This window comes from Eriocheir sinensis, chromosome 36 (genome assembly GCF_024679095.1).
Source record: "Eriocheir sinensis breed Jianghai 21 chromosome 36, ASM2467909v1, whole genome shotgun sequence".
Taxonomy (NCBI): Eukaryota; Metazoa; Arthropoda; class Malacostraca; order Decapoda; family Varunidae; genus Eriocheir; species Eriocheir sinensis.
Genome location: NC_066544.1, coordinates 9256490 through 9262489, shown reverse-complemented (window position 1 = coordinate 9262489; position 6000 = coordinate 9256490). Strand labels below are relative to the sequence as shown.

The window sequence follows — 6000 nt, the reverse complement described above, 5'->3', positions numbered from 1 at the left end:
TCTTCTTCTTCTTCCAGCAATGTCACCTTCACTTTTTAATTTACCGTTTACTTTTTCTTCTTTTTTTATCTCTTCCTCTGCTCTAGTCCCACCCAAGCTTGCGCAACACGATAGGTATCAATAATTATATAGTAAATGAATGTTTTGTGCGTGTTCCTGTTGGAGTTTACTTAATATATACTTGTTTTTAATCATTTTTCCTCATGTTCACTTTTATTCTGCCGTTTCCTTTTTTTTCTTTTTTTCTCTCGTTCGTTTTCAGATCATCGTTTAATTTTTCTTATATTTTTTTGGTTAGTTTTCTTTTTCTTCTTCTTTTTTTTACTTTTCTTTCCTATTCCTTTTTTTCTTTTTAGTCCGCAGTTTTCTTTTCCTTTTATTTCTCGTACGTTTTCAGCTTATCGTTTAATTTTTCTAATATTTTATCGTTTAACTTTTCTCATATTTTTTACTTTTTTTTCTTTTTTTTACTTTTCTTTCCTATTTCCTTTTTTTCCTTTTTAAGTTCGCAGTTTTCTTTTTTTTTCTTTTATTTCTCCTACGTTTCATTTTTCTGTTATATTTTTTGGGTAGTTTTCTTTTTTCTTCTTTTTGTTTTACTTTTATTTACTCTTCCCTGACAGTTTACTTTACTATTTCACTTTTCCTCAAATATTTTCTTTATAGTTTATAGCCTATTTTTATCATTTTATTCCCCTTCGCTTCCATTTCACATTACTTTTTTTTAATTTTCCTCCTATATTTTCCTTTCGTCTCAGGCAAACATCAATAATTAAGTAGAAAATGCAAAGTTTAAATGAGTACCTGTTGAATTTAGCTGTTTTTTTTTCCTGTTTTCTTTTTTTCTTACAGTTCCCCTTTGCTTTGAGTTCATTATTTCATTTTTCATCTAATACTTTTCATTTTATTTCTCCATCGCTTCCATTTCCCATTAAATTTATTTTCTTCATATATTCCTTTCGTCTAATCATTTTATTTCTCCATCGCTTCCATTTCCTATTAATTTTATTTTCTTCATATATTCCCTTCGTCTAATCATTTATTTCTCCATCGCTTCCATTTCCCATTATTTTTATTTTCCTCATATATTCCCTTCGTCTTCTCATTTTATTTCTCCATCGCTTCCATTTCCTATTAATTTTATTTTCTTCATATATTCCCTTCGTCTAATCATTTATTTCTCCATCGCTTCCATTTCCCATTATTTTTATTTTCCTCATATATTCCCTTCGTCTTCTCATTTTATTTCTCCATCGCTTCCATTTCCCATTATTTTTATTTTCCTCATATATTTTCCCTTCGTCTAATCATTTATTTCTCCATCGCTTCCATTTCCCATTATTTTTATTTTCCTCATATATTCCCTTCGTCTAATCATTTATTTCTCCATCGCTTCCATTTCCCATTATTTTTATTTTCCTCATATATTCCCTTCGTCTTCTCATTTTATTTCTCCATCGCTTCCATTTCCCATTATTTTTATTTTCCTCATATATTCCCTTCGTCTAATCATTTATTTCTCCATCGCTTCCATTTCCCATTATTTTTATTTTCCTCATATATTCCCTTCGTCTAATCATTTATTTCTCCATCGCTTCCATTTCCCATTATTTTTATTTTCCTCATATATTCCCTTCGTCTAATCATTTATTTCTCCATCGCTTCCATTCCACATTATTTCTTTCTATTTTTCCTCATACATTTTCCCTTCGTCTCAGGTAAGCATCAATAATCAGGTAGAAAATGCAAAGCTAAACGTGTACCTGTCGGAATGAAGCTTTTTTTTCTCTCTCTCTCACTTTTTTCTCCACCTTCACCTTACCTCCAGCCTCAGTCCAGCTTGCGCAACACTCTTGACCGAACATACAGGTTGCAATACACCGCAACACAATGTATACAAGTTTTCTGATATTTCCTTCAATACCACTAGGCTCTAAAGTAGTAGTAGTAGTAGTAGTAGTAGTAGTGGTGGTGGTGGTGAGGGTGGTAGTAGTAGTAGTAGTAGTAGAAGTAGTAGTAGTAGTAGTAGTAGTAGAGAGAGAGAGAGAGAGAGAGAGAGAGAGAGAGAGAGAGTGTGAGAGTCCGTATTAGACATGAAAAAAAAGACGGATGGGCTAACTGACAAGCTGAACAATTCTCTCTCTCTCTCTCTCTCTCTCTCTCTCTTTTCGTATGTATTTTCAGCCCTTGGCCTACCTCCATTTGGGGTTGAGAAAAAATGGATGGGCTCTCTCTCTCTCTCTCTCTCTCTCTCTCTCTCTCCCATTTATTCATTTATTTCCTTATTGCTTCGTCTCTCCTTCTCTTCCTTCTTCTCTTTTCCTTCTTCTTCCCTTCCTTACCTTTTATGCTCCCTTATTTTTTTTTCTCTTTCTCTTCTTTAATTGACGCAAACAAAAATAACCTCCACCTCTCTCTCTCTCTCTCTCTCTCTCTCTCTCTCTCGGCCCCCAGAATGGAAACTTAGGAGGTACAATAATTATGCCTCTCATTATTACTGTTATTATAAGGGAGTGTATTATCTTTTTTTTCTCTTTTTTTTAACCTCAAACACACGGACTCTACTTTCCTTTCTTTCCCTTTTTTTCCCTCATCTGTCTTTCCTCGTTTAATTTTCCTTTCCTCCTTATCCTTCTCATTTACTTGTTTTATTCATATGGTTTCGTTTCCTTTATTTTTTTATCTATTTTTCTTTTTACTTTTCTTTTTTTCCATAATTACTTTATATTTCCATTTCCTTTCGTTTGGTTTCTCCTTTCCACTTCCTTTCTACCACTTTTTTTCTCCTTTTTCTATCTCCCACATTCACTTGCTTTATTTCACTCTTCCTTCTTTCCTTCTTCCCTTATTTACTTATTATGCTCTTTTTCTCTCTCTCTTTCCCTTTTTTTAATTAACGCTAATAAAAATAACCTCTCTCTCTCTCTCTCTCTCTCTCTCTCTCTCTCTCTCTCTCTCTCTCTCTCTCTCTCTCTTGCTTTATTTCACTTTCTTTCTCCTTTTTCTATCTTCCACATTCAATTACTTTATTTCACTTATTCACTTGCTTTATTCCACTTTATTCACTTCCTGTATTTCCATATTTACTTGCTTTATTTCGTTTGCTGGCTCCTTGCCACTTCCTTTCTACCACTTATTTCTCTTTTTTTCTATCTTCCACATTCACTTGTTTTATTCATTCCATTTCTTCCGTTTTCACTGTTAATATTATTCTCTCTCTTCCTTTTCTTCTCCCTATCTCTGAATCGTTTTGTTGTAACCTTTCCTACTATCTCGTTGACATTCCTTTCTTCTTCACTTTCCTTTCCTTTTTCTTTCACTTATTTAATCTATTCGTTTTCGTTTCCTTTCCTTTCGTTCCATATTTCTTCCTTTTCCTGCTTTTCTTCTCCTTTCCTTCACTTTCCTATCTTCACTTTTCCCTATTCTTCCTTTACCTATCCATATAAAAACTTCAACGCAAAGGAATAAAATAACGTTGTAAATAAATATATATTGTATCTTTCTTTTTATATATAAACAACAAAAGAAAACCAAAGAAAAAAAACAGGTACTGACACGCTAGGTTACGTTTTAGACATTCAACCCGCGAGTGTGTGTGTGTGTGTGTGTGTGTGTGTGTGTGTGTGTGTGTGTGTGTGTGTACTACGCCTCTGACCTGACAGGTAGAAATATACGTTCACCAATAAATCTTTTTCCTTTCCATTACAGAACGTGAAGGAAGGTTAATTACGAGAGAGAGAGAGAGAGAGAGAGAGAGAGAGAGAGAGAGAGAGAGAGAGAGAGAGAGAGAGAGAGAGAGAGAGAGAGAGAGAGAGAGAGAGAGAGAGAGAGAGAGACATTAACGACGGAGGGAAAACAAAGGGATGGGAGAGAAAACAGGTAAGTAAACATTAAGGTGAGGAAACGAAGGGGGGAGGGGAGGGGAAGGGGATGAGGGGAGGAAGGAAGGGGAGGGGAAGAGGTAGGGAAGTGAAGGGGAAGAGGAAGTGCAATGGGAAGTGGGAGGGGGAAGAGGGGAAGGAAGGGGAGGAGGAAGGGAGGGGAGGGAAGAGGGGAAGGGGAGGGGAGAGGGAGGAGGGGAAGGAAGGGGAATGGGAAGGGGATTGGGTAGGGGACGGGGGAGGGAGAAGAAGAAGGAAAACATGGGGGAAAGGGGGAAGGGGAAAGGAAAGGAAGAAGAGGGGAGGAGGAGGGAAGAGGAATGGAATAGAGAGGAAGGGGAAGGAAGGGAAGAAGAGTTGGAGTGAGAAGGGGAAGAGGAGGGGAAACAGAAAGGAAGGGTTGGGGAAGAGAAGGGAAGTGAAGGGGAGGGAAGAGTGGGGAAGTGAAGACGAGAAGAAGAGAATGGAGGAGAGGAGGAAGGGAAGGAGTAAGACAAAAGCGAATGAAAAGGGCAAGAGAAAAGAATAATGAGGGGGGGAGGAGGAGGAGGAGGGAAGAAGAAGAAGAAGAAGAAGAGGAGGAGGAGGGAGAAAAAGGGGCAATATTGAAAGTAAAAGGGCAGGTTACACGCTCTCTCTCTCTCTCTCTCTCTCCTTCTTTCTTCACAGCTTCCCTTCTGACATTAAGACTAAATGCCACTAGGAAGCCGTCGGTTATTTTTTTTTTTTTTTACTGGTCGTCTCATTACTTTTATTTATTTATATTTTTACTTCTTAGACCCCGTTTTGGTTTAAGGTCAAATCGGTTAGAGTGTTTGTATGTCTGTCTGTCTTTCTGTCGGTCTGTTAAAGTACGGTATATTCCTATCTGTCTGTCTGTTAAAGTATATGCCTCTGTCTGTCTGTCTATTTCTGTTTCTCTGTTAAAGTATATGCCTCTGTCTGTCTGTCTATTTCTGTTTCTCTGTTAAAGTATATGCCTCTGTCTGTTTGTCTGTCTATTTCTGTTTCTCTGTTAAAGTATATGCCTCAGTCTGTTTGTCTGTCTATTTCTGTTGCTCTGTTAAAGTATATGCCTCTGTCTGTCTGTCTGTCTATTTCTGTTTGTCTGTCTGTTAAAGTATGTGCCTCTGTCTATTCCTGTTTGTCTCAATGTATATGCCTCTGTCTGTTTGTCTGTCTATGTCTGTTTGTGCCTGTCTGTTTAAAGTATATGTCTTTCTGTCTGTCTATTTCTGTTTGTTTGTCTGTTAAAGTATGTGCCTCTGTCTGTCTCTGTCTATTTATGTTTGTCTCTGTTAATGTATATGCCTGTCTGTCTGTCTCTCTATGTCTGTTTGCCTGTGTCTGTCTGTTAAAGTATATACCTCTGTCTGTGTCTGTGTCTATTTATGTCTGTCTGTGTCCGTGTCTGTCTGTCTGGGGTGAGAGGGTGCGCAAGTTGGCAGCGTGTGTGTGTGTGTGTGTGTGTGTGTGTGTGTGTGTGTGTGTGTAATATCCTGGTACATTCACTTCACTGTTTTCTTTCAGTTATTCTCTTTTCTTTTCCATCCATTCCTACTTAATCATATTTCTCTTATCATTAATTCTTTCTTAATTATTTCCTTACATTTACCATTCATACTCAAGCTAATTACAAAATACACTTTATAATGTATACTAGATTCAATTTGACGTCCCTTCTACTTCTACTAGACACTATTATTACTATTATTATAAGTAGCAGTAGTCTCCTTGATGAGCAGACATAGATATAAAAACTAGAATAGACAGTGACGGTAAAATAAGGAGGAATAAAATAAAATAGAGGAAGAATACAATACCTTACTCTGGTACCCTTGGCCTAAACATGGCAGCTCTTACATGGCCCACTACAGTTAATCATAGCCTATCCACTATGCCCATAAATCAATCTAACGTATTCAAAGCGTTTTTTATCGTATTTGCACTAACTTCACAACTGTTTCAATTTATTCCTCCGCCTCCCAAGTTGTAAAGCAGTAATAGCCTATCTTCTTAACCCTGAACTTACTCATTAACTTGGGGACACCTGGGGAAGGTAAACTATGCTAGCCCAGATGTTGCACCGGCCCTGTCTCACGGGTTAATGGGTCCA

The 6000-nt window shown here is 37.0% G+C and overlaps 1 protein-coding gene across 5 annotated transcripts in view; it reads right to left on the bottom strand.

The window, feature by feature from the left end:
• LOC127007750 (sodium-dependent proline transporter-like) overlaps positions 1–6000 on the bottom strand; it is a 118712-nt gene that overhangs the window by 71694 nt on the left and 41018 nt on the right. The window lies entirely within an intron of this gene.